Here is a 25,954-nt window from a genome sequence, read left to right as displayed (position 1 = left end):
TGGAGGAACGGAATGAAAAGACGTATCCACCATGAAACAATTAAATTCTGGGGTTTTACGTGCCAATACAACGACAAGATTACGAGGTACGTACGCCGTACTGGGGGACTCTGGATTAATTATGACCACCTTGGGGTTCTTAAGGTGCACCTAATGCACAATACACGGGCGTTTTTTTTTTTTTTTTTTTTTTTTTTTTTTTTTTTTTTTTGCATTTCGCATCCCATCGAAACGGGGCCGCCGCGGCTGGGATGCGAGTACGCGCCCTTGGGCTTAGCATGAGCAACGCCATAGCCAGCACCACGGCGGGTGCATCCGCCATTACACCAACGTAAAGCGAGCTCTTCTTTCAGAGCACTTTATAAATAAAAATAAGTAAGTTGGACAAGAGTGCATTTTTACCGCAAGTTAGTCAGCTCATGTGAAAACTGGTGCTAGTTTCACAGTTCGTTCCATGCGGATATGCAAATCACTGGCCTGAATTCGTACACATAACAATATGCGCGCTCAAGTAATTAGTTAAAAAGTTGATTCGTGAAATTTTGTTAGTCAATTATGCATTTTGATTTCCAGTGTAAATAATGTCCGCCTAGCTGTTCGAGCAATCCAGCTCATGAGTACATTTTTGCTATACGCAACAGGCGATTTATATATATATATATATATATATATATATATATATATATATATATATATATATATATATATATATATACCCGGTATACTCCAGTCCGCATACGGTATACACTCTCAATGGCTCGTGTCGGATAAGATAGCTGCCAGAAATGGATGAACGTCGGCAATATATTAAGTTGCTATACGTTATGAGAGTGACACCGGGCAGACGCGCAGGGAGCGACACAGCTGGCGCCTTTCTTCTTCTTCTTCTTCAGTGTTCGACCTTCGTCGCTTTATTTATTTTTATTTGTTCCCCCCGGCACACTCGGGGGGGAGACGTCGGCGCTGACGCTTCCCACGTGGACACCTCGCAGAGCCGACGCCCGCCACTTCGTACACAGTGCAGTGCCCGCGGAAGACAGCTTGCAGCACGACGCGACGCAAACTCGCGACCGCGCAGTCCCGTCCCCCGACTCTCCCTGCTGCCGGTCGAACACTCCGAGAAGATAGCCTCCTCAGGATGACGTCCGCGGGGCTTCGATCTCTCGAGGCCGTGTCGATGCGGCCGCTGCAGTCGCTCGAGCGTATCGAGAGAGAACGGACGAACAGATGGCCAGGTTTCCGATACGAAAGCCGCGGGCGCCCGTCACACTCCATGGCTGCAGCCGGAGACGTACTACATCGGGGCACAGCCCGCGGTCTTCGGCACATGCATTGCCACGCTCTTCATCTCCCGCGACGACGACTATTTTTGTGCGTTCGCGCTACACGGTGTACGCACGTTCACGCGGTGGCCGAGTGTCGGGAAAATGACAACAGCTGCAACGGGACAGACGTCGGTGGCAAAAGACGTAAGCCCAGTATATATAACGGGCTTGTATAACACACGCGGAGACGGCCTACCCACTGGAGTCACTGGTCTAGGAAGAATGACAGCGTAATAAACGCGGGAAGACAGACGCACTATATGGTACAACCGATAGAGAAAGGAGAGAAAATAAAGGGGGGGGGGGGGGGGGGAGATCGTTTTGTGTGCAGACCGTTTTCTTTTACTGCGTTTTCCGCCCTCTCCTCGATGCTTTCGCCGTATTTGTTGTGTTGACTGCGCAGATAGACGAGGAAAAGAAAGACAACGCGGGAAAGCGGCGGAAAACGTGGATGTGTGGAGGCTTTACGACAGCGCCGACCGACAGCGCGAGCGTGTAAGATGCACCGCGAGCACGTCCGAAATAGACAGCCCCCACAGTATTAGGACGCGCACTCGATGACGCCCCTTCCGAGTAAGTGGGCCGCACTCCGACGGTCGTTGTCAGAGCGAGACGAAAAGCGGACGACGACGACTGCGCAACGTCGTCGCGCGGCGAGACTGGTGACCGAGAGACGCGAATGCGGAGAGGGCAAACGGGCGAAGGACCGCGACGGAGCAGTCTGCCGCGCCTCGAAGGAAATTTCATAACGCGCCGACGAGGGACACACTCACTTTAACGCGGTCAGCGTCTCCACGCGTATAGCTTGGTCGACGTTAGGTTAGGTTGTCCCGCGGCCCGTCCAGCCGGACCGACCACGCACATTCGCTTGTTTGTCGACACGCAGACGAGGTCGCCGGCGGCCAGCAGGTTTTACGTCGGCATGCAGGCGCACTGATTGGTCTAGACAGAGGGTGTTTGAGCATGAAGGCGCGCCACTTATGATGTGCACGTCGTAAATTTAAAACATCAGGTACTAAAAACGTGGATACAGTAAGTCGCGCACGCACACAAAAGTAAATATCAACGACGAGTAAAAGCACTTGAAGTTATCACGCGCAAGTATAAAATACGCCTACCGAATACACACACACACACACACACACACACACACACACACACACACACACACACACACACACACACACACACACACACACACACACACACACACACACACACACACACACACACACACACACACACACACACACACACACACACACACACACACACACACACACACACACACACACACACACACACACACAAGCAGGTTATACCAGGTTTCGGCGCATGGAAGCATGACCACAACGTGCTCATCTGCTGTTCACCTTGGCTTTTCGTGCCAGCCACTACGCATAGCGGCATTCAAGTTCACAGCAAGTGAACTGCTCGTTCGCGATAGAGATCGGAACACCATGCAGCATCGAGACGCACACCGGCGAGCCAAATAAACGGGTCGAGTACACGCAAAACAAAAGTATACGGAGTATTTTTTTTCTAGTCTCTTTTTTTTCTTTTTTTTTTTTTCGTGATTACGCGTGACGTCAAACAGAGCCAATGGCTGTCGCACTCAAACAGGCAGTCTTACCACTTAAAAATTCAATACCGTATAGGTAACGAAGAAAAACAAAAAAAGTCACAAACTCGAAATCCTTGTTAGAAGACTAGACCGCCGAGCGCCACTGCGCATTACGCAGTAATGTTTCCATTCCAAAGGAAAGGGAGTGATGCCGCGCGTTCCGGTCTCAGGGAGTTGGTGATGGTAGAGCCTATTTTATTAAACACTAAGAACGATGAATAAGACACAGCGCGAGCAAAAAGCTAGCAAAATAGAATATAAGAAAATTAGGAAGCGCCCCCACGTGGAGCGAAGAATGCAGAATGGAAGCGAATGCGTTCCCGACGGAACACTGAAGCGCTCGGCCTTCAGGAATCCGCCGAGCCACGCACGAAGCACTGCATCGTGCATGCAGCTATAGGTAGCTCATCCACAGCTCATCTCAGTGTATTCAGAAGGCAAACATGCACGGAATTCCAAGCTATTAAGAACAGCGCGCCCATGCGTGTCGCTGTTAATAGTTCGCAGGACTGCATGGCTTTCGTACACTACATGTTTGCAACTATTCAGGATTCGTGGAAGACGAATCGGTGGTCCTCAACTGTAGAATGTTACGGTATACAAACGTTTGGCGGACTCAATTTCAAACGCCGCTTTACTATGTTCAGAACCGCTGTTTCGCCTTCTACGACAAAACTGCAGACGCAGAGTATATGAGACGACGCATGCAGTTACGAAAGCTGCACATGAAGCTCAAACTGTACTAACCGCAACCCACACAGTTTTGATGTCCATATAATGCGTATATATAAGGGCATGAGGTAAGCGCTCGACTCTTCTATATGAATGCGTTCGAAGCCATGCCACGACGCTTCGCCCATTTCTAAGAACATTTCTTACGACTAACACAAAAAGTACCTGCTGAAACGTTACCGTCTTTCACGCCAAACGGTATTCGTGAGCATGTGCGTTACCGTATAGGTGACTCGTAGAACACGTATTACGCCTTCTGCGGTGCGCTCTCCAAACGGAGGTATAGCGTCCATTAACAAACCGACCTAACGGGTTCGAAGCCTGCATTTTATGACCGTGCAGTATAGAAATTTATTCAAAAAGAACATCGCACTCTCATACATGATACGAATGAACTATTCGTAAAAGTTCACTTAGCCAAAGAAGTGATTTTTTTTTTGTTTTTCCGTTTTTTTTTTTTTCTGCCCGTGATCTCGGGGCAAGAGAGCAAAGAAATCGGTGCCCGGTCATATAGCGCGCTGAAGCACATAACAAACAACGCTTTTTGTTTTCTTCCCCGCATCCAATCGGCACCGTCTGCCCTTTATGGAAGCCAGCCGAGGCAACAATATCGAACTTCTCCATAGCTGAAACCTTCATCTGATATCCTCCTAAAAAAAAAAAAAAAAAAAAAAAAAAAAAAAAAGACGGCAAAAACGGAGTATCTCTTCAAGCCTCACTTGTGTCTATATCTCGGTCAATCGGGATCATTTATGTCTCTAGTCCGGAGAGAGGTATTTCACTCTCAGGAGCACAATTAGCGCCGATTGTAAACGAAAAACAACAAAGTTAAAAAATAAAATAAAGCTTTCATCAACGTTCCGCACACAGCATACGCCCGGCCTCCATTCAGCCGAAGAATCCATGCATTATTTATGCCCGTAGCGCACACACTCTCGGCTGGGCATCCGGCGTGCAGCCATTATAGAACGGGAGGATCAAGAGGAAAAAAAAAAAAAAAAAAAAAGGAGAATAACGACCGCGATATCACGCCTAACTACAACTTAATTCATCTCCCATCTCCCCAGAGTTTATGTATGAGTGCGTACTGCATGCATTATTCATGCTCCTCGTACCGAATTTTTGCGTACGAACCGCGTATAACAGTGCACTTCGACACGTAAGAGAAATTATACGACGAAGCTGCGTATATAAGGACTACCTCAACCGCTCGGTTTGCTCGAGACTGCTTGGCAAACGAGAATAAACGGCCGCGACCGTCGGCTTTTGATTATTTTGCCGGCAAAGCACCGACGGGACATCGTCCCACAACGCACACAGAGGCAACCACCTTTGCACACCGTAAAAAATGCCTTCACATACCTGGCATACGCACACTTAAGAATGCGGTAGCTCTTTCAAACGGCATAATGACGGTATATGCGAGAAAAAAAAGAAAGAAAAGGAAAAAAAAAGCAACAGAGGTGTTTCGACGTCAGTGCGAGTGTTCTAAATGGAAATAGCATTCATCGCTTCGTATTGAAAGACAGACGACTATTTAGTCTCTTGAATTATTTCTAAGTTACTCCCCCCCCCCCCCCCCCCCCTACACATTTACTGCGAGCAGGACGAACTACCAAAGCACAGAACGCAGGCTTTTGTGTGCAGTGTTGCACGCTATGTAGTTGCATTTTATCTTGACGTCACTTCTTGCAAAGTTGAGATCGAGGATAGCTCCACAGCCAGTGGAGAATTCCGTTCGCTAACTTTAATTCGCAACGCTTCCTCCATAAAACATGAACTACAGCTTTGTAAGGCTGCAGAGCCATTGAAGCTGACCTGTTACAATATTTCGTGCGCTACAGAGGTACCCGAAACTTGTCCCAAATTAGTTTTTTTTATGGCTGCGGTGCGCCCGGCTCGCTTACACAAAAGGCTGCTCTATATAATACGGCGAACAGTGCAAGACCGGGACAAATGATTAAGGGAACGGACGACATTTTCGTCCCGTTTTTACACTATTTGCCGTATTATGTCGTCATACCAAGAAGCGCGGCTAACAATTATTTTGTCGCTGTATAGCCCTAACACCGGTTCGCAATTTTTTTTTTTTTTTTCAACGAGAACCTCGTTCTGCATGCGCTTTCTAGGAAAACTGCGTCCACGCTGATGTTGTATGGATGACTTCCGTAGAGTGATTCCGCATAGTAGACGTAGCCATGCAGTCTTGCGGGTCAGGCTTGCAGAGACACATGCCAGGAAGGCTGACTCTCTCAGTGCCGAACACATCGAAGCAAGAGCGTGTACAATTGAAGGACAAGTGGAACTATACAGGACCGCTGCTTCGAAAAGCCATGTTTATAGTGTTCATTGCTTCAAAAGTTAGGCGTAGAAATCACACATATAAGAACAAAAATAACGGCACAACACACGCACATTCTGAGTGAGTGAGTGAGTGAGTGAGTGAGTGAGTGAGTGAGTGAGTGAGTGAGTGAGTGAGTGAGTGAGTGAGTGAGTGAGTGAGTGAGTGAGTGAGTGAGTGAGTGAGTGAGTGAGTGAGTGAGTGAGTGAGTGACAGCGAGCGAGCAGAACGTGCTTTCAGCTGATAGTCCGATTCCTTACGTTGTTCTTTTCTATACGCCTAAGATTTCAAACCGTGCATCTTTAAGTAAAACGCTGTTTTATGTATTGAAGCAGAAAGTAAACTGGAACGGCCATGCATTTCATCGGACACTTTGAAAACTAATATCTCGAAACTGGTTCAGTCCTGAGAATTCGTTCTAAGTGGATACGCCTTCCGATTTAAGCGGCCATAATTCGTAGATTGAAGATGTGCCGTAAAAATATTAATTAAAAACTTAATTAGCGCAATTGTGTTAATTATTCAATTAGGCGTTTTGATTTCTCGGGGAAGTAATGGCCGCCTCATCGAGTACTTTAGATCAAGAATTATGTTTATTTTATTTATTTATTCAAAAAAACCCCTAAGGGCCCTCTGACGAGGGTATTACATAGGGGGGCGGGTACATTCGAAAAAGAAGCGGGAAAAAAAATACAACTGTGGAACATATATAAAAGCTGGTATTAATACATCATTATAGTATTGTGTAATGTATTAATACATTATAGTATTGTATTAGAGTCATTGAGTATTGTATTATAGTATAATTGTGCCATCTGCCACAGGCAGTATTTAAAAGTTTGGTGCAGCTAAAATGAGACACCCTGTATACAGTGCGCGGGAGATAAACAAATGGACAAAGTAGAACGTGCATTCTATGTATAACAGAACGGCTATTAGGGCCACGTTTTAGCTCTGCTGTTTCGCAGAACGCTGCTGGTGCTTAAATCGTCGTCACTGTCATATTCCGGCGTCGTGAAAGCATTGTTGCAGTGCTGCATGCTTTGTTAACCACGAATTCTTCTGTTTAGAATAAACTATACACTGGACAGTGATGGGCGCTGCCAGCACTCAAAGTTGCGCTTGGCGACGATCAGTCACCAAGCGACACGACATGACATTGCGAACAAGATGAATAGCAAGTATACCTGGACGTGTCTTCGTAACCTTCCAGTCGTACGTGTTTCGCTGCGTAGTGCGTGCAGCAGCCATGGGAAAGAAGCACTCGTAGAACGCGTAAGGCACGCCATCGCCTCATTTCAACTGCTGTATATGTTAAAGCGTAACTTGGCAGTGTATACATTTAACGGCGATACAGATTTACTGAGTCGGGTACGGTTTTTGGCGGGTTAGGAGCATATTTATGACGGTATGCTTTTTCGCAAAAACTAGAGAACGAAGACGGCACGCTTGACAAACACTAAGCGCATGTGTTTTTATGCGCGCATGCACGTACGCGCTTGCGTTTGTCAAGTCTCCCACCTGCGTGACAATTTCTTTTTAATTTTTGCGCGCAGCTCTTAGGCACCCGATCATGCGGCGAGCGTCGGCGTCCTCGGTGTAACCGAGCGAACGCGGAGCGCAGCGGGGGATGAAAGACGGCGATAGCGAAGAAAGCGGAGGAGGAGGGTATGGCGAAAGCGTGAGAAGAAATGCGTAGTCCCGCGCAAGACGGGCTCTGCGGCGACGATGACTACGAGATGGCGCTAGAGTAGCGCGCGTCGTCTGTTCACCGATGACGCATATGGAAACAAAGCGCTGTATTACCAGAGGTCTGTCTGCGGCGGCTACTGTGAATCGAGCCTACGCGTCACCCACGCGCTGCCTCTCGCGATCTCCCGATTAGCGAGCCAGTCGCGCCACACTTCGCTCCGTTTGCAACGTGCCGCACGAGAATGAACGTCCGCGCCAGCCAACATATTGCCAAATGAAAACACGTATAGAGCTGCGCTCAAATTTCGCATTAGGGAGTATCGTAATCGTCGGTGAATTAAAAAAATATATATATCTTTTTTCCGCCGGATGAATTTGCGCGAGCGGCATAGATTCCAAACATTGAGTGAATAGCAAATGCCTATGTATACTACAAAAGCTATCTTTCTTTCCTCCTTTTAGCTATCGGGCAGTGAATAAACTTAAAAAGAAACGACGGGCTGCTAGTTTTTTTGTTTGTCGAAGGTTACATGTAGTTCAAATATTCGCGCTGTTTAGAAGACCAAAAAATGACAAAAAGGAGAAACACGTGGTAACTGTCAGAGTATAAAACCTTTTGAGGGGCTAGAGTTGGTTCGCGATTACGATTACGGCGCGAATGAAAAAAAGAAAGCATACACATATAGAAACAGTTTCAGTACAATGTTGGCACATGTCATGAACGAAAAAAACTAAGCTGGACGCAACCGTTACTGGTTAAATTGCGCAGAGATAACAGGCGCAATTTACGCGATTAGCAGCGCATTCCCAGTCAACATCGCGCCACGAATATATATTCCACATCAAAGGCACACTGCCAGGCTGAACAACCATGGGGGTCGAATTTATCGGCATCCCCAGGGGAGCCGCCGCCGCTTGCCCCGTTAACGAATGCCGAGAGGGCCACCGCAGAGAACGGTATATATACACAAGTCAGACAGACTCCAGGCACGGTGCTGTACGCGCGGAAGCTTCGTGGAAAAAAAAAAAAAGCGCAGGCGATCGCATATTTTCGCCGCTTCTGAGAGTATGACCCGCCGGGCCTGATTTATGCAAACGCGGATCGCCTGAACAACGTCGAACTCGGCAGTTTTCGCGCTAACCATTGTTCCGTGAAACGATAGGAGCGCTCAATCATATAGGGACATCAGTGATCAGTGAAGGGTTTTGCGGCACGGCGGCATATACTATATCGGCCCACAGCCCCGAAATTTCCCTGTTCCTTGGATGTGGAATTTCCTGTGCTGCACCCGCAGAGAATCGAGCGAGGTATGTGTTGAACGCACACAAACCTCGGGGTGTTCCTTTCGATCAAAACAAAATAAAAAGGCCTAATAGGAACATTCGTCAGATGCACAGCCGATGTACGCAGCAACCTTAACACCACTTTGACCGCGGCAGGTGGTGGTGGCAAGTATACACCTATACAGTCAGAACGTCAAATGGCGCACTGCGTATACATTCGTACGTGACGTAAAAATATATCACAACACCCGAAACAGTCGTCTCCGCAGGCAAGACTCTGTGCGTCTGAATTGACAGTGCTATCATGACCGAGTTGGTTCTTTATAAACGTTGATCAAGACAGCGAAAAGAACCAGTCAGGGTTGTTCGCGGTATATACCCTTATGGCATTCCGTCAACGATGTTTCGTGTTTGACAAAGACGGCAGCATCAAATTCGATAGCAGACGCAAGCACGCAAAAAAGGGGGAAGTATAGCGCCGCGACACTGCGCATGCGCATAACCTAGAGCTGTTTCTTTTTTCGATTGACTTTTTACTCGGGCTTTATGTGTTTTGGTCCATATATCCCTTAAATTCCATATTTTTTTCTATTATTGTCATTATTATAATTGTTATTACGGTAAACAATAAGTTCACTGATTCACTGAATGCGTGAATTGCAGTACAAATTGTAGAGGATCGATCATTTATTTGCGTCTTAACACTATATAATCAAATTCAGACAGCGATAACTTGAGTACTCCCGCCCTCCAGAACGCGGAAACGCTTAACTACACGCACATCTGCAAAACCTTTTTTTTTTCTTTGATCAGATTCTTGAGACGAGGAATATGACACGGAAAAGTGGGAAGGGTCGGGTACCCCCCATCAGGGTGCACCCGATCATTCTTCCCAGCAGACAGTGACGCATATACCACGGGGAACACTGGTACGGTTGATCGAGTCGAGGACGCGATTTACCGTACAGTATATAGAGCACGTGTTCCCACGAAGGCTGCCTAGCTTCCTCCGAGCTCAAAATTCACTCCCACTGATACGGTTCATCGAGTGGGGAAATGCGCTGATTCGGCGCTGCGCAGGCGTCTTCCACCCCTAATCACGTACCGCGGAGCGACGTGACGCAGCAGTGGATGTCAGAGCGCGCGACTCGCCAGCTTGCCACATGCGCGTCCGGGGCCCGGTGAGCGATCACCTCATTTGGGTGAAACCTCTCGAAAGAGTCTGCTGCTCTGGCAGGCGATGGACTCCTGTGCGACCGAGCCAAATGTAGAAACATTGTGCACAACGTGTACCTTGAGCAATAGAATACGCACGATAAGCAGGCATATACACACACAGTATACATGTACAGGACAGGGCGTGCGCGTCCATCACGTGCAGGCATATTCGAGAGCGCGTATGCGCGCGTGTGCGTGTGTTTCCTGATCCATCTTTCTGTTGCTACATAAAAGTTTTTTGCCAAGCAGCCACCACTTCTTGCTGGTTTCAATAAAGTTTATTCAGTCAGTCAGCATGAAAGAAAGCCCGCGAAACACAAACTGGCAGTATCGCCCGAAGGGGCCGTAGCACTGACTGCATGCGATAGCAAGGCTTATAAGCGTTGCGCTGGAACTGCTCGGACGGTTGTGCGCCAAAAATTCTGGCACCCTCAAAAGCTTCAACACGCCATGCGTAGGGCCTGTCATGACATGGCACAGGCGCCACTAGCTATACGCTTCCCGAAAAACGCCGCGCCAGTAAAATTGCATCACTTTCAGGTATGAGCACTGATACTGTTTCGTTCTTTTAATATTTACTAGTCTGAGAAAAATTTAAGACAAAAGGCATGCGCTGTGAATGTTACGTTTCGTGACATTTGTTTGCGGGCTGCCAAATCCGGAGGAACAATTTAATTTAGTCAGGAACGTAAGACCTGGTGTGATATAATACTGTAGCAATATAACCCGCATATACGGCATTGATAAGCATATAGCATACATACACCTAAATATATGCGGATCCTCACGACAACGGCGACGGCGCGCTTCGAGTGTCCATCGCAATAAAAGTGCCTAGTCGCGCGGCACCTTTTGCGGGCTTCTTTCAGGCTTGGAAAACACTTTTGATGTGGCGCAACAGAAAGATGGATCAGGAATTTTTCACGATGGCCTACAGTTTCCTGATTGACAATTTTGCTCCGATTATAATATTTGAGAAGTTAATTAGTAACTAATTACAGGAAAATACAAAAAAAACAGTCTGACTTGCTCCAAGCGACAGCAAACAACATTACCTCGGTTCTGTATACCGCTACGTGGAACTCGCATATTCTCACATTTTCGGCACAAGTTACGTAAGAGTATATAGGTGTAGTATAATTGTAGCGTACGAGGGGGCAACGCACCAGCGCGGCAGAAACAGGAAGCGACCCCACCCCGAGTCGAGTTCCGAGAATCTTCCGCCGCCCCCAGCATCTCGGCCACCGGGCAGGGACCGAGGGCTGAGGGTTTGCCCCCTCGAACACACGCGGTGCTTGCCTGCATCTTTTGTAGAAAATAAACTCAGTCTGTCTTCTGCCACCAACCGATGCGCATTCCTTTCACGGACGGGGCCAGACCCAGCGGCGTAATAGTCTGCAAGCATGCAGATTAGGTCAGCGTTCAACGCGACCACGAAGCCGGTATAAGTACAGACGTCCAGCCGCACTATTGCCTAGCTAGAGCACCGCGCTGCAAATCAAATAAAGAGCAACCCCAAAGCAATACTATATAGGTTCAGGATATATACGACGCTGAAGACTGGCGCGACTTACGGGTCGGAGCGAGTACCGTTGGTGGATGTGCGAATATTCGAAACCTTCGAATACGGAATCGAATATTGTCATATTAGACTCAGTCTTCGAATAGAATAGCCACTATTCGTATAGATACGAAATTTTTCGAATAGTTTTTTTAAGTATTTCAAATCGTCAACTGCGCGCGATAAAATTAATAAATAAGGCATAAAATTAGCGCAAAACTACGAGAAATTTCGCCGGGCCCCGGCGGCTATAGTAGAAAAAAAAAAACAGCTATAGAAGTTATACACTTAACTATTGGAGCACGCACTCGACGCACACGGAGCCATGCACACTTTTCTGGCTCAACCGCTACCATTTGCACTCACCAACAACTCCTGAGTATGCGAATAAACTTATCTACTCCTAATGCTCCATTCGTGTTTTTAATAAACACCATTTCATAACATGTCATATAATGACAGAAACTTTCAAACGTTGTGAATATACATCGCTTTGTATTATAAGGTGGCCCGAACAGCAAAATTTCCGAATCGAATCGAATACCGAATATTTGTAATTTCGAAACATTCTGAAATATGAAGTTTGCGTGGCGTCTGTTTGGCGAAAAGGCTTGTTTACGTTATTTAATTGATACCTGCATGTAACGCCTTTCACAACTGGACGCCTGGTCAACTGGGAAACTCGAACACGAGACACAACTGAAATGTTATATCCGGTGGGCCATGACACTGACGGCAATGACAGAAAGATGCCTCGAACGGAGTAGAGCGTTGCGCTCGTTAAACGAGGCAAGCGTAACACTACAGAGCACCGCACGTCGTTTCGAAGCAGTCCAAACAACAAGCTGGAATCGAACAAATAATAAGTTACTCTGCCTTAATCGAGATACATTCCTAGCGTGCATAAGGCGAGGCACGCTTATTTATGCTCATTTAACGGCTGCAGAAACTATTTTGCCGAAGTGGTGTTGATGCGTTCGCTCAGCATATATACGTTGCCTATGCGTAGCAACCACGAATTCCGCTGCAGCAGAATCATTCGGAGGACTCGGCATTCTGTTTTATCTGCGCTGACTGCAACAATTCTCGTTATCCCTTATATAGTATTCGATAGAAACGAATATTCGACAAATTCGATTACATAATTATCTAATCCAATACGAACCTAATAGAAAAGACTGTTCGACACGTATTCGATATTTGGAATATTCGCACACCCCTATTTTATATGACTGTCGAAAACAGCTGTTAATTCACTATTCGAAAAGTATTAGATATTTGATTCGATTCGCTTCTGGCATGCTATTACGTTCGCATTCGATTCGGTCCCAGAACTTACTACTTGCACACCCCTATACTCAAGAGCATTCTTTCGAACCAAGCGGCAACACCAAAATATCGCTTTCGTCCCGCAACGCACCACTCAAGTGGGTCAGCGTGTGGCGCAACCGCTAGCGATGGCGATAATCAACAAACCCTGGGCTGCAGAGAGCAAATCCGTGCTCATTGCTCACACATACACCGCAACACGTGCGCTGACATATATACATAGTGATGCGGGAATAACAAAAACAACGTTTGGATCTATTCGTGTTCGGAATTTATTTCTTTAATGCTAAGATGAAGAACGCCTAGAAAATAGTTGCGTGTTTCATTACGCGTATAAGGTGAAGACAAATCGGCGGGGAGACCGGTCTGTCCACCGTGCACGAAACATATATATATATATATATATATATATATATATATATATATATATATATTGTAGAAAACGTGTGTACGGCACCTAAAATATTTTTAGTATAAAAACCATAAGTACAGCTGAACTCGTGGCTGCGACAGCAAAGACTGAATATTTATTGCAAACTCCGTAGCAAATAGCGGAGGTCGGCAGCTGCATTTACAATGCATCGCATTGTGCAATGTGGCGACGGGTGTCGCTGTGCCGCCTGCGAGGCACCAATAGAAAAGCCGGGTTTTTACAGCAAGGCGGCGAAGCAGGCATTCAGGATAACTTCGGAAAGAGCGTGGAAACAAAGCGATCACGTGTTCAGCGCAATCAAGATGGCTGCATAACACGAAACGTGAGCGAAAACACTGGGCTGCCAAACAGAACCTAGCCGGCCTGCACAGTGTTTTCAGAAAAAGTGCTGGCGCGGGCGGCGGCAGAGGGAGACCGAGCACGAAACAATTACCGTGCGACTTCGACCTCCGGCGTGCTGCGGCGCGTCGTTCGCAGCTGCTATGTACCGGAGGCACGTGACCGGAGGAGTCAACGGCGTAAGCGAGCGCATGGGAATTATCGCACGTGCCGGTACACAACAGGGAGCGGATGAACATCCCCCCCCCCCCCCCCCCCTTCCCTTGTACAGCAACGTTCCTGCCGAGCACGACGTCGAGGGTTGGAGTATATACAGGCCACGGCAGCCGCATTTCGGTGGGAATGGAATGCGAAAAAGGTTAGGTGCGCCTTTAAAGGAACCGCTGCGATCAAAACGAATCGGCAGCACAACATTGCGGCGCTTGTCATATCCCAAGCGTCATTTGCGGGGGGGCGTCAAAATGAACGAATGAATAAATCAGTTGGGATGGCAGCGCCGGTAACTATAGTTGCTGCCCGCGCGCTGAAATTTAAATGCCACAGCTTGTTCAATTGAGTTTCCTGAACACTAAGAAGGTATAACGTCGCATGCGCAGATTTATGTGATTGCAAGTCACGGAATGTATGCAGAGAAACACGAGACTACAAAATTACACCGTAAGTATGCTAAAATTTACCGGAAATTCATACGCCATTCGACACACGTACCGAAATATCCGGAAAAAAAACCCACACACGTAAATTTCAGGAAGACAGTTGCATACAGTCCGCTCTGTGTAATAACACAACGATCCTGACACACTATACGCACACGCAAGAGCCTTACTGTCGCGCTACATATACATCTCTCGTGCTGCCCAAAATGCGAAAAAGCAAGATGGCGACTTGGCGAGGCAAGTGAACGTACAATAGGCGGTGAACTTGCTCCGCTCTGCTCTCCGTTCGGAGAAAAAAAGACCAACGGTGGCGTTGACACACCGCGACGGTTAATGCGCCACGAGGAGCAGCTGGAGATATACGTGCCGAGAACGCAGCAAAAGCGCTAACGCGTGGGCTTTGCAATGTCACCTAACTTTCTTTTTCCGCACGAAGAAACCACGAAGCCGAGCACGCATGCTGCAGCCTAGCTCGATTCTATAGTATACAGTCAAGCTGTCGTCCACGACGAAAAACGCGCCAACACACCGTCACCTCCTCCTTCTCGGTCTCTCAAGAATAAAGGAAGAGAGAATAAAGCACCACACAGAAGCGCAACAGCGAACGTTCCAATTGTTTCACTCGCTCTTTTGAAAAGCAATTTCAGCACGCCACACCGCTCTGCAAGACTGTTCAATCCGCTGCGAAAAACTGAACGGAGAAAGAGTGCGAACGGCGCTCTCCCAAGGGGAACTCCCTCTCTCGCTCGCTCCTTCGTCGCGGTGTGTAGCCTGCCGCCATTGTTTATTTATTCGTTTGTTTTTGTCGTCCCCGACAGGATGAACAGCTACGTAAACTGCTATTTACAAGACATAGAGGAGAAGAAAATAAAAAAGTGCGAACAGTATAGCTAGCTGCACGCGTTGCCATGACAGGTAGGCCGCGCAATCGCGTCCGGGCAGCTGTCTGGGACAGCAGCCCCCCCTCCCTCCTTAGGACACGGGCGCGGTTTCTGCTGACTTTGCCTCGTCGGTTGCAACCTTTCCGCACCACGACTCGAAGTATTAAGGTGGGAGCAGGAAGAAGCAGGCACGTTTGGCAATGCGTCACCCAGCCTCCAGTATTACACGCACTCTCTCTGCCTCTCTATAACCTGGTCTCCCTCAACGCGCGATAAATCGCGACAAACCCTTCTGTCTGCACCCGTGGAGCAAGAGGTGTCCGAAGGAGGCGCTCGAGCGTCATGATATACGTTGTCGGGGGGAGGGGGGGGGGGGAGGTCACATTATGAAAAGTGAGGTGGAGAGAAAAAAAAAAGAAAAGAAAGGGCTGAGTTAACAACCGTAGCCGTGGACAACAAACATAACCGGTCGGCGAGAATGACGACTGCGGCGCGATCGGCCAGCGGTGACAGCGCTTGTTTTTCGCGAGACTCCAGCGCGGAACGAGACATGTGACCAGTACTGTTCGTTCTCCGTGTACGCCGTGTGCTCGACTTCGAAGGTTTCCGCTCGTTGAGGGAGCAGGGAAAGGGAGAGAGACACGGTGATTAATCGAGGTCGGACGAGACCCTGGGCTCTTATCTACGAGGTGCGCGGCATGGGAAACGTAGAAAAACAATAACTTGGAATCGTGTGCTATTGTGAACTGCCGACTCTTCTTCTGACTTGTTCATGAAAACATTCTGGCGTATACCGTACGAAAATCACGATCTGATTACGGGGCACGCCGTAGTGGGAGACGGCGGACTAATTTTGCCCACCTGGGGTTCTCTGACGTGCACCTGTAAGCCTAAGCACACGAGCGTTTTTGGATTTATAGCCCCCATCGCAATGCGACCGCCGCAACCGGGAGGCAAACCCGCTCAGTAGCAGAACGCCATAACATTCAGCCAGCGCCGCGGGTACAGAGGAATTAAACTATTTGTTTGCCCATGCGAAGATTACACAAAATGCTCAGCTTTGGCTCCGGTTTTCTCGAAATGCACTAAGGAAAGTCTAGCGTTTTCATACCTTTCTTTCTTTCTTTCTTTTTAACGTGAATGTGTCACTGATGTGGAAACTGCAAATTTCATCATGCCTACAATACAGGGTGTTTCAGCGAACACTTTCAAAAATTCTTAAAGGTTGCCTGTGGCAGATAGCACAATTATAGTTCATGCGCTGGTCTCCTCGAAGAGGCGGACATTACTTGCACAAGAAATCGAAATGCGTAATCAAATAATTAACAAAAATTCGCTAATTAAGTTTTTAACTAATTACCCGATGGCCCATGTTGCAATTTACAAATTGTAGCCGTGGAGTTCGCAAGGCGGATCCACTTGGAACGAATTCTCGGGATGACACCATTTTCGAGATATCAATTCCCGAACTTTGCGGACAAATGCATTGGCGTTCCAGTTAAGTTCGTAAGAAAACGTCGCTTTATGCATTTTAGCACAAAGTTAACTGGAACTATTTAACCAATTAGGTAATTGGTTAAAAATATATTAGTGAATTTTTCTAAATTAGTCGATTATGCATTTAAACTTTTTGTGCAAGTAATGTCCGCCTCTTCGAGTAGACCACCTCATTAACTAGAAGTGGGCTATCTGCCACAGGCAACCCTAAATAAATTGTGAAAGTGTTCGCTGAAACACCCTGTATATGCCTGCAGTGCAACACGGCAATAACACGCAGACGGTGACAGCAACATGTTGTTGTCGGTGATAATAAATGCGGTTAACGAGCCTGCGCGTTCACGCTCGAGTGAACGTATGCGCTCGGCGGAAGCACACAAGCAACACAGACTCCAGCCACGCGATTTATACGGCAATCGCGCTATCGGAAATTACGTGTTTGCCACTAAAGCACGTCTCTCCATGGTCGACAGACCAGCGGCAGTGGCTGTCAGAGCCAAACCTGACCAAGACCTGTTATGGCTATACCACTATGCCACCGTTTATCGTCTCTGTTAATGCGAAGCATTCTGCTCTGAATACCCAGTTTTTTTTTTTTCGCGTGCATCACGGCGTTTTCGTGGGCCGATCCTGAAGATAGTGCAGTCTAAAAATAGGTGCCACTCGTTATGGGCTCCTGGGTGTGCGCCGCTCTTCAATGAACCTCTTTGACGCCAACTTGGGTCAGTGAGTGTCACAACAACAAACAACACCTATACGTATAGTGACATCTACGTAAAATAACTGAGTTGAATCTGCTTGGATGTTTCTCTTTCTCGATCTCTCTCGGCGGAGGGCTTACTCCGTGTTAGGAGGTCTACTGTTACGACTTCTACAATGTGCGCCAGATACACTCATATGACGCAGCAATATCCTCCTTCTTTCCCCGCGAAGTACAGATGACGTTGCGTGCGGCGTTGTAACTAACGCACCAAAAGCGCTAGTACAACCGGGAGCACCAGATACGCGTAGTATATTTATGCATTTTGGCTACATCTGTTTATTACCTGAGGTACTAGCCTTGTGCTATCCGAAACAATACCCGATTTTGAATCATTTGGCGGAAAGAGATGCGATATTACAGCGGAAAGTGAAGCTTAAACTCCCTTTCCCCCACTTTCTTTTTGTAATTTGCCGCCAGTGCGTCAGCTTCTGTATAGGTGATTAAGAATTCCCAAATCTGAATGATGAATGAATACAGCTTTTAATTTCTCGTATTGGGCTATTAGTGGCATTTCTGGTATTGTGGGGGGAGAAATTCACAACTACTACTGAATAATAATAATAAAAAAAAACATTTTATTATCCCTTTAGTGGGGCTGTTATGATGGATTCTACTTTCAAATAGGGAAGCTTAGAGCGTTCCCAGACCAGCGCACATTGCGAGTTCTCTTAAGTGCCTTAATTAACAGGCTTTGAACTCGGTTTCTAGGCCCCGTTGCATAGCTCCCGCTTCCGTTTACTACTTGATCCGCCATATACTAAATGACATCTTGAATTGGCCCTTTTCGTATCGCAGACGCTCACAGACGGCTCGTAAACACACAGCCGGTTTCACCGAGTGCCCAGCCAGCACCGCAGAGCTGAAGAGGAGGAACGCGAGAGCTGACACGAAACAGAGAAAGAGCAAGGTATGGCAAACGATCCCCGTTCAGTCTTCCGTTACTTTCGTCCTCCCTTTTCATTGGATCTCACGCCGCCATTATCGCCGCGGCATCGGTGACACCGATAAGAAATATCAATGTATAGATGCCAGAGAACCATGCCGCCGGTACAAGACACGTGGTACGCGAAGAAAAGCGAAGGCGCCGCTGGAAAAAGCATTCTATACATCGCGGTAACTATACGCAAATGCCACGATTCAACCAACCAGCCGCTGGCAGCACGCTTCGGAGGCAGCAAACTGACGCCGTGGCAGCTGCTGACGGCGGAATCGACGAAGAGCGCCGGCTCCCCCCTCCCCCAGACGTCAACGCTTTGCGGTGTTAATCAACGCCACCTACAGGAAACTGGCGTCGTCGTAATCCCAGGCGGCCCCCAACCCTTTCCCATCGCTTGTTCTCCGACACGTCCGCAGACGCAGAACGCGGTGCGGCAGCGTTGTTCTGGCTATGTGCCCAGCTGTGGGGGTATAGCTCAGTGGCAGAGCATTCGACTGCAGATCGAGAGGTCCCCGGTTCAAATCCGGGTGCCCCCTAGGCGTGAATTTTTTTAAATTGTTTTTTTTTTCGTTTTTTTTAACAAACGTGGGAACGTAGTTTTCCAAGGAGTTTGGTAACCCTTAAATTCCCATGTTCTGAGCGGCAGTCGTCCTGCCAGTATGCTTAATTTTATTTCGATACCTAAGGGCATTGAATTAAAACAATTCGTGCAACCAAATACACTTTTAACGTACCGGCACAGCTAGCGCCAAACTGAGATTAAACATTAGGCAATAAAACAGTGCAAAGTTCAATTATACTATAGGCATTGAAAACAACTTTGTAAAGATTTAGCGAGCCGCGGAGAAGACTAAGCGAACCGCGGAGAATGCTAAGGCACAATGAAAGATGTCAGGTCATTAAGCCTATAATGCGCCCCAAACAGTTCCGCATCAAGAAAAAATAGAACAAATTGTTCACCTTTATCTCTGGTCATGAAGAGTACATTTGTGCAAAAAAACACATGAAAGTTATTTGAGCTATAACTTAATTAGTATAGTATAGTTAATGAACTAAGCGCGGACACCCGATCAACACTTAATAATTCATTAACTACTATAGTAATACTATACTATAGTAACTACTAACTATCCCCCAGCTGAAACTTCACCTCAGCATGACAAAAACGTAACTATGGGCTTTGCCCTAAGTTTTGTTCGCGCTTAAGACAGCATTTTTGAGGCACTCAAATTAAGGGGCGTATAGCGTATAATACCGACACGTGTACTTTCATCTTCTCCGGTGACCGCTTTTCCCCGGCTAACAAATGTTAAACGTTATCGCTCGGGTGCAAGACGTGCCTGCGTGTATCAGAACGTTCTCGACTGTTGTAGCCGATTCTGTGGTCGCTGAACCTTTCGTAATCTGATCGCATGCCTGACGATAATGGTGTTGTACGTTCTAGAACTTGTGCGAGCACCATGCGATTACGCTGTGTAACGTTCGATGAGTGAAGTATAAATAGCCGACGCGTATGACCCGCAAATGATCAGATTTCGACGATCGCCGACTGTGCTCGCCGCTATCGAGTGTGTCACTTGCTTTTTCTGGGCACATGTTCGCCCAATAAAGAGTAAGTTTCAGCGAGTTACCACCACTTTTCCGTAGCGGGTATGTTTCCCAACTTCTTTCGTGGGCCGATCCCGGAGATCGCGCATGCAGCCTAAAAATGTTGGCCAACATGTGCTACTCTGGGTATGTGCCCCATGGGACGACTGTTCGCCGTGATGCTCCAGATATATACAGGGTGTGCCAGTTATCGTGCAACAAGATTTAAAGATGTGAAAATACCCCGTAGCTGCACAGAACCAAGGTAACGTTTGCCGTCGCTTGGAGATACTCAGATTATTTTTTTGTTTTCCGCCTAAGCACACAATTAGTGCTAATTTTTTAATCAACTTCTCAAATATTATAGTTAGATGAAAAGTGTTAATGAGAAACTCCCGCGATACAGCTTTCTGTTGCTCAATACGTGCTATACATAAAAGTGTTTTTCCGGGCGTGAAAGAAGCCCGCGAATACACGCAAAGTCCTCGAGCGGCCAATCGCGCGGCAATTTTGCGTGTATTCATTCATCGACTTAAACTAGAGGTTGAATCACCTTCCAACTTCTGTTGTTACTGCGTTCTCCACCGTCACTACCACGTGACAATGCGATGCTTTGGGCATTACAGAGTTAATGTTTTTCACTAGCCTAGTAAACGCGCATAAGGATGGACCTGTTACATCAGCGATGTTAGAGGTAAGCGAGTTCCACTCCGTTACACAGAGGCGGATTAGCTAAGAACAAGCATTACGCGAGCACTTTTTTCTCATCCAGGCCGCGGTTCATTTTCTTTCCTATCGCCAGACACCGACCGCGCTTTTCAGCTCATTGTAGCACGCGCAGTTGCGCAAGTCAGGATGTCCGTGCATATTAGAACTCTGTGGGATACATTTGTTCGGTTATCATTCGCTCAGACAACAATTATTTAGAGCTTAGATGCGTGTTTATGGAAAACCTATATTTCAAATATGCTTTCGTACTTAATATTATGGGTATGAAATATAACATACACATTCTTTACCTCCACATTAAGCTGTAGTGGGGGGCACATATGAACCATCGATGTGGCACTCTTTAAATCCCCAACGTCACCATGCAGCATGCCTATAGTGAAGGCCTCAGTTATTCGGTTGGCCCGGATCGCGCCCCAGCTTTTCGCAGTAGCAAATGGCATGTCCGAGCCTACTTGGGCCCGAGTGAGACCCGAGCTCGAAGTTCCTAGGCCCGAGCCCGACCCGGGCCCGATTCAACGAGCCCGCGGCCCGCGGGCCGAGCCGGGCCCGGGGTTTCGGGCCAGCCCAAGCCCGGGCAGTGCTGTTTTTGACACATACTGTTAATTCAAACTTGTTTATTTTGCCATCTGAGTTCTAGCAATATGCTACTGTGTACTGTAGTCTTAGTTAATCTAATTTTCTTTAGTCTCGCTCTTTCTGCTTGTATCACTTTTATTTATTTATTTATTTATTTATTTATTTATTGTATTATTTACTTATTTTTACCCTCAGGGTTTGCACTTGCGCTTGCAGATACTCCCCTGTAATTTATTGTGCGTAGTTTTGATACATAAATCGATATAACCATAGCCCTCGTTTACTATTTAGTAGAATTATTACAGTCTTGCTTTCTAACTTCGTGTACATATCTTTTTTTTTTGTCTAAGTTACGGCTCATATTTATGTATTTTCGCGACTGTCGCTACTAGAATTTTACTTCGATCGTGTGCGGAATTCGCACGACCTATTATAGCCCGACTTCTGCTGCCTGCCAGGCGCCGTCATACAAGCCCTATGAGGCTTCGAGTTCGGCCGGCCTGAAACGTGTATTATGCACAAGACGTGCTGAATAAACTATTACATTATACCACGAGGCGTGCCTCTCGCAAGCAGAAGTCTCAACGTAAGCGTACAGGTGAAGCAGTCCCTGGAAAAGGAACAAGCCAACGAGCGAACCAATAGGCAAGTAAATCAAAAGACGACGCCATCTTTTCGCGTGCCGCGAAATGCCTGCAGTTGGCCGGGCGAGCGAATTAATCAACTGCGAATACAATAACCAGACGAAACTGGTTTGAAATAAGAACTCTGGAGATTATATATTTCCCCGGCCGGGAGCGGGAACTATACGCAGAGTAAATGTTTTTCGCTCTAAACATTAATCGTGTTATCGCGGGGAAGACTGGGCGGCACGCGTGCAGGAAGACATATTTCATTCGGGCGCGAACGGTGTACATGTAAAAGACGGGACTGCAGTCACACGCAAAAAAAAAAAAAAAAAAAAAAAAAACCTGCGATTCCGGCCTCATTTTGGCTGTGCTTTCCTCGTACACCACGGGAAGAAAAAGAACACGCGAAGTCGCCTCTCACGTGAAAAGTAAAAATAAAGAAAGAAACCAGGGCGACGAAACGCGTATACGAAGGGGGGGAGGGGGGGGGGGGGAGGGGGGGGAGAAAAAAAAAAGCCAAATCTTCAAGCCGCCTTTGTGGCTTTACACCCGTACAGCCCGAACACAATTTCAATATTCCGTTCCAAGCCGCCCTTCTAAGGCAGTTATAGCCTTAGAAGGGACACGAAACGAACTGCGCTCGAGCAGAACGCTGCAGCACTGCCGTGGTTAGGGAAACGCGCCGCGCTTTTCACACCTCCAAATTCTAGCCACCCTATAACCGTGGTTCAGGAGCACTGCTGCCGAGTTGGACGTGGAGGGCTTCATTGTGCCCGTTGTTGGAGAGCTACACCTTACGAGTCAGTCCAAAGCGAGGCTCCAGGGGCATGGGAATTGCTCGAAGGCTGGCGCAAGGGTGGGGTGCCGGTTATTACTCGTCCGTCACAGATCTGCTGCCGCTGCCGAGTCGAGCGCTGCCTGGTCCGGTATTTTGTAGCGATGCCTTTCCGATGCTAATGCCTTTGCGCGCTTTTCGCGCATGGTCAGTAGTCAGAGCGACGGTCCGCCCACGTTATCAACGGCATCAGCCGGCCGTGGGCGGTGGATGATAAGACTAGTATAGAACAAAGCATGACGCATCGCTACAAAATACCGGTCCTGCAGTGGCAGTCGTGCCGAAGTACTCAAAAGGGAGGCGGAGGAGCGCCTTTCTGTCTCTCTCGCTCTTGTGCGCGCTCGCACGTACGCACACGTTTATAACGGCACAAAATTAAGCTTCACGGAATTTTTAGAAACCGCCTGTGGCAGGCAGCATAGTTCTGATAATTGAGCTGGGTTATTTGATGACGCAGACATTAGATTAGATTATGGGGTTTTACGTGCCAAAACCAGTTCTGATGATGAGGCACGCCGTAGTGGGGGGACTCCGGAAATTTGGACCACCTGGGGTTCTTTAACGTGCACCTAAATCTAAGTACACGGGTGTTTTCGCATTTCGCCCCCATCGAAATGCGGCCGCCGTGGCCGGGATTCGATCCCGCGACTTCGTGCTCAGCAGCCCAACACCATACATAGCCACTGAGCAACCACGGCGGTTGATGAGGCAGACATTAGTAGCACGAGAAATCGAAAAGAAAAACATATTCAACTAAGTAACAAAAAAAAATTTGACTAATGAACTTCTTAGTTAATTACCTTACGACACACATTGCAATTTACCAATTGTAGCCGGTGAGTTTGCAAGACGCATCCACATGAAATGAATTTCCAGGATGACACCGTGTTTCGAGATATTATTTCCCAAAGTGTGGGACGAAATGCATGGGCGTTCCAGTTACTTTTGTGCTTCAATGTATAAAACAGCATTTTGGTAAAAAAGTAAGTGAAACAATAGTGCATTTTTACGGCGATTTTGATGGCGCATATCTCCAAACCGGTGGACCGTTAAGAGTTACAGAATGGATACCAAGAGAAGGGAAGCGCAGTCGAGGACGGCAGAAAACTAGGTGAGGTGATGAAGTTAGGAAATTTCCAGGCGCAAGTTGGAATCAGCTAGCGCAAGACAGGGGTAATTGGAGATCACAGGGAGAGGCCTTCGTCCTGCAGTGAACATAAATATAGGCTGATGATGATGATGATGATGTCCAAACTGGTGTCATCCTGGAAATTCATTCCAAGTGGATACGCCTGACAAGCTCACCGGCTACAATTCGTAAACTGCAATATGTGTCGTGAAGTAATGAAGTAAGAAGAAAATTTTTTAAATGATTTGAAGATGTATTTCGATTTCTCGTGCTACTAATGCCCGCCTCATCGAATAACCCAGCTCAATGAGAAAAATTACGCTACGTGCCACAGGCGATTTATAAAAATTCCGTAAAGCTTAATTTTGAACACCCTGTATATTAGCAACACGCTACCGGGCGCGTGGCAGTACAGACGTGAATTGACCAAGCGATGGCATGCCGAAAGGAACGCAGCCACGCGCTAATCTGCCTCGTCCGTTGGCCGCAGCATGCTTCTCGAGTTCCTCGCCTTGAGGAGCCCAACGAGCGTTCCCCGGCCGCGGTCACTCGACGAGTCCAGCTGGTAGCAATTTGTGATCTCTAGTGGGCGAAGCCCAGCACTAACGTCACGTCGAAGTCGCGTAGAATGCCGCATACAGGAAACATTATAGCAGCTCGACGGTGATCGCAAATCCAACCTGCAGCGTGCAAGTCTGTAGCCCGCGCCGAGAAATGCATCGACGCTTCTCCACTTGCAGGTCGTGCTTGCATAGCAGGTGCAGCCGACCCCAGCAACAGGCCCGCAAGCCGTGGTTCGCGATGCGCTTCGCGTCCAGCATTGTCCGGCGTTCGGTGACCGAGGAAGTGTGCGATGCAAACATACCGTATATGTCCTGTATTTGAATCTGCGGTACCTTCTCCCAGTCGCGTTCGGCATAGCGATGACTGCCACGTCCAGCCTTGTCATGCCCAGCAATATGTCCACGGTTAATTTCGCTCCATGGCTAAGATTATTAATTTCCCATCGGCACTTGCGCTGCTTGTCGCGTCGGCGTGACAATCTTTGCTTGGGCTACCACGCGAGACGCATCACCTCGTTGATCACTGAGCGTATATGTAGTGCGGCCCACTATTAAAGGAAACACCACAATATGTGCAGCTCTAACTTTGCTGGCGCTTAGCTGCAAGTACTGGATGAAGCTATATGCCACTGCACTGTACAGGCGCGCGCAGAAAGGCGCCAGCGTCACAAACTCATCTGCTGCATTGCCGGGCGATTAAATACTTGCCAGAGGGAAATATTAGAACACGCTCTACACTCATGTGATTCAATCTTCAGCTGTCACGGCATTGCCGAGCGCTTTCAAGTGGCCTCGCTCTTGTCATTCGGCGCAGCATTAACTACATGACTTATTTCCCCTTCTTAATTTGAATATTTCTGCGTCAGGCGTCTTATCGAAATGTTCATCGCATCAGGACGGCGCACCTTCTGTTGTGTAAGTCCGGTAGCGCTTTCTCCTCGCGTCGTTTTTTGCATTTCAAATAAGTAAACTCTCAGTTGTACGAACGTCGGTTTAACGAATATTTCAGAATAACGAACTTTTAGAAAATCCCCGGCGGTTTCCCTATGCATTATATGCAAGAATCTTTCAGTTAAACGAACTTCTGAATAGCGAATATTTCAGTTAAACGAACTTGATCAGTGGACCCAGGCTCATTTTTGAAATCAGTTCAATGAAGTTTTTCGCTCAGCAGCGTCGGCTTATACAGCCGAAGCCCGCCGCCCCCAAACCGGCCCTCCAGCGGCAGCGGCGCAACATCGCTTGCGCTTACAGCGCTGCCAAGCAAAAGCGCCCGTGTGGAAGACGAAAA

The 25,954-nt window shown here is 47.5% G+C and overlaps 1 protein-coding gene and 1 non-coding gene across 2 annotated transcripts in view; one reads left to right on the top strand and one right to left on the bottom strand.

The window, feature by feature from the left end:
• LOC119437276 (calcium uniporter protein, mitochondrial) overlaps positions 1-25,954 on the bottom strand; it is a 250,126-nt gene that overhangs the window by 25,081 nt on the left and 199,091 nt on the right. The gene's annotated exons all lie outside the window — the stretch shown is intronic.
• Positions 19,077-19,148, top strand: Trnac-gca (transfer RNA cysteine (anticodon GCA)). Its single transcript has one exon. It is a non-coding gene; the product is annotated as a tRNA-Cys (tRNA).

The sequence above is a fragment of the Dermacentor silvarum genome, chromosome 1, assembly GCF_013339745.2.
Source record: "Dermacentor silvarum isolate Dsil-2018 chromosome 1, BIME_Dsil_1.4, whole genome shotgun sequence".
Taxonomy (NCBI): domain Eukaryota; kingdom Metazoa; phylum Arthropoda; class Arachnida; order Ixodida; family Ixodidae; genus Dermacentor; species Dermacentor silvarum.
This window is presented reverse-complemented; position numbering and strand designations above follow the sequence as displayed.